This window comes from Cebidichthys violaceus, unplaced genomic scaffold (assembly GCF_023349555.1).
Source record: "Cebidichthys violaceus isolate CVI_PGR_0920_01 unplaced genomic scaffold, fCebVio1.0.p SCAF_6, whole genome shotgun sequence".
NCBI classification, from domain to species: Eukaryota; Metazoa; Chordata; class Actinopteri; order Perciformes; family Stichaeidae; genus Cebidichthys; species Cebidichthys violaceus.
In genome coordinates, this window is record NW_027176816.1 from 7,283,187 (window position 1) to 7,292,291 (window position 9,105).

Sequence of the window (9,105 nt, forward strand, 5' to 3'; positions counted from 1 at the left end):
GTGACTGGATTGACTCTGGTGCTGGGAGGAAATTGTATGCTACTGGAGGAGGGTTGGGATTCTTTGTAAAGTAAGTTGGAAGGACATTGGTGAATGCTTCTGGTAACTCCGGAACTTTCTTCACCTTCACATCTGACTTCACTTTGGGCACTTCACGTTCTTCACCAGCATTTTCAGTGCTTGGGTGTTGGAAATGGATTGTGGTCGATGTTGTCCACTGCTGTAGTTGTGAATAAGTTATCTCTCAAGACTGGTGGACAGACAACTCCATCTTCAACATACTATGCAACAACTGCTTCTCCTAACTGAGCTGAGATTTCTAAGACTCTGTCATATGAGATACTCAGGCCATTTTCAAAAAGCATGTCAATGAGCATCCTCTTTCTGGTTTTTGCAAACACAGACATGCTAACGGCAAAAGATGTCTCATGGTCCTTGGAATGCCTGTGCACTTCTGCTTCTTCTTTATACTTTGAAAAGCAGTTGAACTGCAGGAGCTGCAATATAGCAAGGTCTGACTTTGATGCTCCATATTTGAGTTGGGACTTGATGGCTGCACCATGTTCTATCACGCATACAAACTGGATGAGATGGTGGCACAGCTTGTTCCATCTACATTATGAAATGTGCTGCTGAAATTGGACTTGGGATGAAGCATGTCCTGTCTGATCATTGCAGCAGCTTTTGCCAGATGAATTGTGTCACCATACTTGGATGCTTGCGCAAGGATGGAGCCAACATCTTTCTCAAAAGCCAGCAGGATGTCTCGTCCTTTATGATGAGCTTGCAGCTGAGGGATATGCAAAAGCAGCTGGTCTTTCAGTTGAGTAGCATGAACATCTGGCAATTCAACACCAAGCTCCTGTGCTCTTTCTTGCTCTTTAGCCTTCATATAGTCTCACTCTGTTATACAGAGCCACCAAACAAGCAGAGTGATACTTTAGTTATTGTGCTATGACATCTCCACTGCTAAATTTGGCAAGAACTTTTCCATCACTGAGTGTTCTTGCACATTAATTTATCTTTTCATTGACTTTCATTATCATTGCTTCTCTTAACTCACCTCCTTTGTGCTCACATAGAAAACACTCAAGCGTTTGTGGACATGTCTCTTGAACCTTCCGTGGAATCTTGCTTCTCGCACCATCATCACTACTTGATGCTGGAGTGGATCTTTTCTTGGCTCTGTCTAACTTTGTGTTGTTGAACAACAGCCTGCAGCTCTCATGATATTGTGCTCTGTTTTGTCTCAAAGAGTCCTCTATGCCACAACCATTATCAAGTCTTGTAGGGTCAAATTTGATGCGCAGTGCATTGAGTGAGATAAATTGGGGAATATTCCTTCCCAAATTCACATAGCCACCATCTCCTCTTTTGGTAGGATTGGCCTGGCGGGACTTAAAGTCTTCCTTCCTGTCCTGCTGACATAGGCAACACTTGTTCCAGTTGGTGGTTTGTGACTTACTAGTAGAGATTGCATCCATGGCAAGTCTGACATTCAGGGTCGAGGGTTGATCCTTTTACCACCTTGTAATGTATAGTGGGCACTTTCCTGTATGGGATACAACTAAGTTCATGCATTTGCCCTACACTTAGTCTGATCGTTCATCTGCTGTCATAAGTCCTGTGCGATCTGTACACCATCCAGATAACTATAACCCCTGTTATCCTTGGCTCGGCTGTTCCACGCTGGCACATCCTGTCAATTCAGGTGCAGCTGCCTAACTGATCTAGGGGTTCGTTAGGTAGCATTTGGAATACTAAGTTGTAATAGAAGCTGGTATGAAATTCCAACCTAGCTGACACCAAACTCCATACTGAGTTTTACAGCAGTGATGTCACCAAGGTGCCTTGGTAGTGCCCAACAATCACTCTGCTAAGAAATACTTGGCTGCTTGATGACAAACTGGAAGTGTTGATTAGAGGATTTGTAAGTTGTCTTTATACTTTTAGTATATCTCTTTGATCACTTCCATAATGAGGAGATGTCCTCCATCACACACAGGCCTTCTGTGTGCTACCTTCATCTAGTTTAGCCCGTGAGCCAACGCGGTTTACCAGGGTGTGGCCATTGCCATTTCGGTACATTGGCAATTCTTGGAGCCCTAGATGACAGTTGGGCCAGTGATGAAGACCAGTGCCAGTAGTCTATCCAAGGGTGGTGGCTGACTGCTGAAACAAAGGTACTACTTCTACCACCACACTCATACACCCCATGCATCAGTGGTTACTGCTACAAATATCAATAACTTAGAAGTTTTTTTTCTTTAAATCATCAAAATTGTGCAAAATTTAGAAAATTTGCAGTCAGAAGGCTAAACAAGTAGCATATTTAGCTCCAGAGTACTTAAAAACATAGGAATAGTCACCAAGATCATTCAAATCGGGGAAATACAAACTTCGGGCAGATTTGACCAGATACTTCTGGAGAACAACTGCACCAAATTTCATGCTTGTATCATAATTTGCACAATTATTCTACTATCTGCCCCACTACAGGCACTTTCTTTCAACGAGGACTCTCGTTGGCTATCGTAGGCTGTAGACAAGACATGGAAGCTCTTATTGGGTCAAATGAGGGGTCAATCGAAAGGTCAGAGTGCAGACGCCATTTTGAGACCGACAGACCGTCAATGTTTACATGGAAACTGAAGTTACGTTGGAAAATAGATCGATAGTTAGACATATCTGCCGGCTAATTTGAAATGATGCAACAGCAGTCCGTGGGTATTTATGGACGTAATAATGTGTTTTGGACTAAATATTTTACTGGATTGGATTGTCTGGACCTTTGGCAATGTAACAAGATCATTTTTGGCGGAATAATATGGATGGGTGGACTTTTATGAAGCTTCATTGGTGGGTTGCCTCGATTTTGTAAATGTTTGTTTGTTGGTTGGTGGTCTGACAGGCATTGATTGTCCCTGCTGATGTGATTGTATCTTGAAATGGTTTGGATAAATCGAATCACAAGAATCTTAGCTTTCCACATGACACAGATGTACAGTTAACAGTGGTAACAGGTTCAGAAAAGCTCTACATGGTGTAAAAATTAAATATTAAACCCTTTTTTGTGGCAAATGTTTATTTAGCTGGGGAACAGAGCCTTGCGGCTCCTCGCTGAATCTCTTTATTGAAGCTATGATGTTTACACTGAGTGAAATATTCAAATCCGAGACTCCCATGTTTCCTAATTCCTTACATCAAATGGAAATAACTTCTGCATCATTTTACCCCCGAAAATTTAGCCGACATATTCACCATTTTATTGGAAACTGAGATTTCAGCAATGTTTTGGCTGTAAGGCACAAGTTTGTGGTGTGTTATTTTACCTGTTTTACAGCAAAACATTACAACATCTGATGTAAGAAACTGTTGCTGGTAAGAGACAAAGTGAAAAAGGTTTGTCCAATAACAAAACATACTCATCAAGATTAAAGACAGACCGATGAGCAGATGGAAATATCGACATGGCTTCCTGGGATAAGATCTGGCAGCAGACGGAGGGTTCTCTGGAAATATTTGGTATCAGTTAATTGTTTTAGATTTTTCTCCAGCAGCGCTTGGCGGGAATCTTGTAAATCCATGTTGTGATATTGATCTTCCTCAACTGAAAATACAACACACTAACACATGGTGTGACATTGGTGGCCCACACCAATTTCAAAGGCAGACATGCTGTATTTCCCTCTTGAGTGATCTTTACCTCTGGTTTTCTGGAGAGCACCTCTTCAAATATGTGAGAAATATAATTTTACTGCATGAAATGGGATTGTGGTTGTGCTGTAAAACACTGATATACACACAGCTGAATGATGACTTTATATGTAAAACATGAACCATCCATAGATAATTGATGTTTTACCATTTCTGTGACGGATCACCACAGCTGGAAGACTATTGTCCCACAGTGTGAGGGGTGTGGGGTGGTTTCCCTTTTGTGAGTCTTCAGATGGTTGAGGGGGCTGATTTGTTGAATTTATTACTGCATTGATTGAAGTTGCTTCTGAAGAGATCCTCATTGGTTGCTATGGTTTCAGGTCTACGCCAAATCCATCTGTTGAAGCTGCCTCGCAAACACTTCTGCTCACACCAGGCAGGTTGGTGTGAATGAAGGAAGGGAAATAACCATCAATGAATAAATAACCCAGATGGTGATGACTGATGTAGAGACATGGTTTTGTAGGTAAACTTGCATGTCTTGTTTAAGTTTATTTGTTTTCAGGTTAAATTAGCAGCATTACCAAGAGAAGTGATAGCTGTGTTAAGGAGTTGTTTTTATTTTTCTACACAGCTAATAGTTATTCAAGCTGCAAAGGTATGCAAGGCATGCCCATTTCTGCTGTGTACTATTGTTCAGAGCTTATGGTGGCTAATGTTAGCACACATAGATATTGCTGGGGTTTTTGCTGACTTTATGACTCTATCCTCTCTTCATTTGCTACTGTTACACTACATAAACCATAACCATTTAAAGGGTTTTACCACAAAAACAAGAAGAAAATACCGTATTACCCGGAAGACCTGTTTGTTGTAGCCTGTGGTACCATCGCACTCACTCTCATCAGGTTTCCTGGTGATGAGGTCTTCAAAGCAAGTGCCTCCAGAGAGTCTTGGAAATGGAGGGAAATTCAATGTGCCATATCTTGTAAGTGCCCTAGTGATCCAGTCCTACTATGTTTCCCAAAAGAAGTATCCTATTTATATTTGGAAATCCCTTAATTTTTCCTTTAGCGCCACCATGAGGTTGACATTTGTGGCTTTGAGTAAAATGTGACAACAACTACTGAATTGATCGCCATGAAATTTGGAACAAATATCCAGAGGATAACTTGTAATAACTTTGGTGACTCTCTGACTTTTCATCATTAGGTCCAAATTTTGACTTATGACTATATACCTGAAAAACGAATGTCATTCCCATCGGCCTCAGCTGTGTTTTAAGTTTAGTGCTAATTAGTTAATCTTGGCATTCCAACATTATACCTGCTAAACATCAGCATGTTAGCATTGTCATTAGTGCAGTCATTGTGAGCATCGTTGGCATGCTGTAAGCACTAAGTTCAAAGCACTGCTATGCCTGAGTACAACCTCACTGAGCTGCGAGCATCCGCTAACAGACTTACATTTGTACTGATGAGTTGATGGTAGCACAATATTTCCTTGATGAATAACGGTGGCGCCTAAATGATGCCACACCTACCTGGGGGAGGCTGCATTACTAATGCATTAGCCATTTAGTGTGTGCTGGCCCAGTCAAGAGGGATGATTGCACCCATTCAATCATTCTTTTTTCAGTGCAGCTCTGAAATGACAGCTGAAAAGCAGTATGCACTGATTAGACCGCTGCTGAGAAAGAGTGCATATTCTTACTCTCTAACTCCTCAAAGGTAAAGACTTTATTATGCATAAGTAATGACATCCTGTATGGTCAAAGGTTTGTGATGTAGTGTTACTGTAAAGAGAATCAAGAGTCTGTTATGTTTTAACAGAGGCCTTTACAGCAAGTGACAAAGTGTTTTTGAGGGAAGCCAAAGGAGCGATGAATAATCATATTTCCACTTACCCACGTTTTTAATTATTCCCTCTCAAAGGGTTGGGAAGTGACTGTATGCGTATCTAAATGGACCCAGTATTTCTGAGTGCAAATGCACATAGGCTGCTAATGGCTGTGTTATTTCCCGCCTGTCTTCAGACATAATGGCCAAGCTCTTACACAAGACATCCCTCCCATCTGAGAGGAATGTCATCCACCAGTAACATGAATTGACTAAATGGTAGTAAAGAGTTTCAAGAGAGGCCGTCCAGAAAACACTGAACATTTCCTAAACTTTCCTGCTGTTTAGTGGACTCCAGATTCAAAACAAAGATATGCAGCCACAGTCGAAATGTCACCCAAACATTATCAGTCAGCGAGTTACTTGTCACTCTGACTTATGATATTGTTTGTAAGTTTGTTCAGGATACATAAACGTTTCTTGGAAAAGCACCCCATTATTGTCGAACTGTTTACATACACAATCCACTGGGAGATATCTGCGTAAGAGGGGTCGGCTTCTCAGAAGCAGCAGATTTTTTTCGTCAGCTGGCACGAATCCAATCAGCTGGGTCACTTGGTGAAGGTTGAATGTTGTGACTTCCAGAGCAGGAACACAACGTTCAACAATTAGGACACTTGGAGGTAAAAGATGGATTGCACATGGGTAAGATTTTTATTTAGCTCATACGTTTCTGTTATGTGAAATACCAATGTATGTTATTCTTATTTTATATATAGATTGTCATTTCATAAATACGCAACACAAAATGTATAGTTCATCTGATATTGAATGTTAAAATCTAAAGTATATTCTGACATAATATGTGTAAATATCAGGAAGAAATGTTCAGTTGTTTCCAATTCAAAATTATTTTATAATGTTATTATTCATTTTGGTTTATTTTTTACCATTTCAAAATATACCAAGAATTGTCATAATTCTGAATTGGTTTTACAGCATTTACAGATTTTTTGGGGGGAAATACAAAATATGAAAGCTTATTAAACTAAATGACTTGTTAAAGAAACATTTTGGTAAAATATGTTTATTTGCTTTCTGGCCAAGAGTTATTTATAAAAGCCAATCAATACCACTCTCCTTGTCTGTGCGGTAAATATACAGCTAGCAGCCAGTTAGCTTTGACTGAAAACAGGGGGAAACAGCTAGCCTTACCCCATCCACCTACCAGCACCTTTAACGCTCATTAATTTACACCTTATATCTTATATCTTAACTTCTCATATTTTCCTCCCTCAGTCAAGGCCAATTGAGCTTATGATGAAGCGACTCTGCTGCCTGGTCTTTCCATTGGCTTCTAAGCTGCACCTCATTTACTTATTAAGATGTGGATGCAAAACATGTGAGTCTGATGGAAAAAGAAAATAGCCTGGCATTTATATTCAGTCCTAAAAGCAAAAAAACAACACGTGAAAACATGTCTAGTTGGAATCATATTCAGCAGCTATAATACATTACTGATCAAACCTTTCTTGTGATCTTTTAGTCACAAGCTGTTTGTGACTGACTCAGCGGTTTCCCATATGTCCTGATGACTGCTCCTCTTGGCCTCCTCTTGGAGCTACATAAAGTAAACTTCACCAGTACTTTTTAGTGCCAATCATCTCACATTACATCCACCTTCAGCTAAAGATGAATTGACTCTTAACCAGACTAGAAAAACCAACCAGCCAGGATTAAAGATAGTTTCTGATTAAAGTGTGTGATGTTGGTGCTGTGATCGTTATGTGAAGGGTCAATGCTGACACACACACATACACACACACACACACACACACACACACACTTGGGCACAGGAGAGCCGGGAGTGTTGTCCATTAGTGGGCCACAAGAGACTGGCCCTGTGCTGAACACGTAATGCTTCTGTGGCTAGAGGAAACTCCCTTTAGGACAGTTGACTGAGAAACAATTCTCCTGCTCTTCACAGATCATTGCGTCTCCATCCACGCTCACAGATTGGTTTCACTTATTATTTGGGGTTTTGTTGTTATGGTCAGTGGGCTATTCACCTTAGGTAGATCATGATCATGAGGCACTCGGGCAGAACGGCAGCTGTGGAAAATTTTGATATTTGGTACCCCGACAACATTTTGGTTATTGTTTAAAGAATACTTATGATTTATTGCTTATGATTTTTTTTTACCATCATTTCAAATGGTTATGATGACAATGTTTACATGCACGTCAGGTCAAAGTTGAACATCGAAGGTTTTAACTGTGATGGATTTTAAAAAAAAATATTGAAAGATAATTTTACAGTTTTTCTTAGTTTTCTCTGTATAATCATCTGACTCACAATTCTCACCCAGTCAGATTTAAGCCCCAAACCTCCATCTACATAGCAATCACATTGTGTCACCTGCCCCTAAGAGACTGATGGATCTGGACTTACAAAAGCCTTTTAATACTGTAAAACAGGGTCATCATTGCTCAGGATTCGGACATGTTTGACATGTCATCTGCGTGGCTTTACCGTGGCTGGATTGTGATTTTTAAAGTCGCTGAGTCCTGCTTCATAAAATGAGAATAAAAGCCAAAGTCTTATCCCTGTTTGAAAATATCTTCTCATTCATAATAAAAAACAAGGATATGTTGCAAGCAACATGGACAGTCTTTTTTTCAATTAAGTAAGTTCAATCTCACTTTGCACATGATTTGCAGGCCACAACAATTCAACAATGATACAAAATTGATATATTACACAGAAGCTCTTTATCTCTTCTGTATAGTGGAAATTCCACATTGCCCGTTATGGACTACCCTCTAAATTTCATCCTCATAAAGCGATAAATTAGTGAAATTTTGTTATTCAACCAGACAATATAAGACGACAAGACAAGGTCCCTTTCCCACAGTGTCGCACCAATCAATGAGCTGGTGAAATGGCTCGGGCTCAGCCTTTCTCCATGGAAACTGTGTTCAACATTGTCATGACAACCTTCAACTGAGGAGGAAAAAAATAAAACAAGGAATGAGGGGGAAAATGAAAAGGGGTTATCACAGATGACAGATTCTCTCTCTCTCTCTCTCTCTCTTTCTCTCTCTCTCTCTCTCTCTCTCTCTCTCGACTTCCAGCTCTGACTTCCTCTTCTCCACAAACTCACCTTGTCTCATGAGTCGCAGCCTCGCAAATCTGTCAATCTTCTCTCCTGAGCGGGAGATGCTGCTTCACTAATGGAGTTATTCAAGTGTGGAAAAGTATCAGGTACTGGCATGGCAGGCTGCTTTGTGTTGATAGTCATCAAAATACGGCATTCAAACAAATCAAAGGATCCATCTGGTCAATCATCACCTCTGAGCACAGAGGTATACAATTTTAAAGTGTTGTATTTCCCTCTGAAGACCAATAGTGTCGTATGTTATCGACAGTGTGTCTGCTGAAGTGGTGAGGTGTCCTCAGTTGTGGGGGATTAGGGATGCTGATGTAGACTTGATGGAAACACTAGAATAAAATCTGATTTAAATTCATTATGCACAGGAAATGTCACTCAAATGTTCAGTGGATTAAAGGGTTGGTGCAAAACATGTTTTCTCACACTTACCTTTG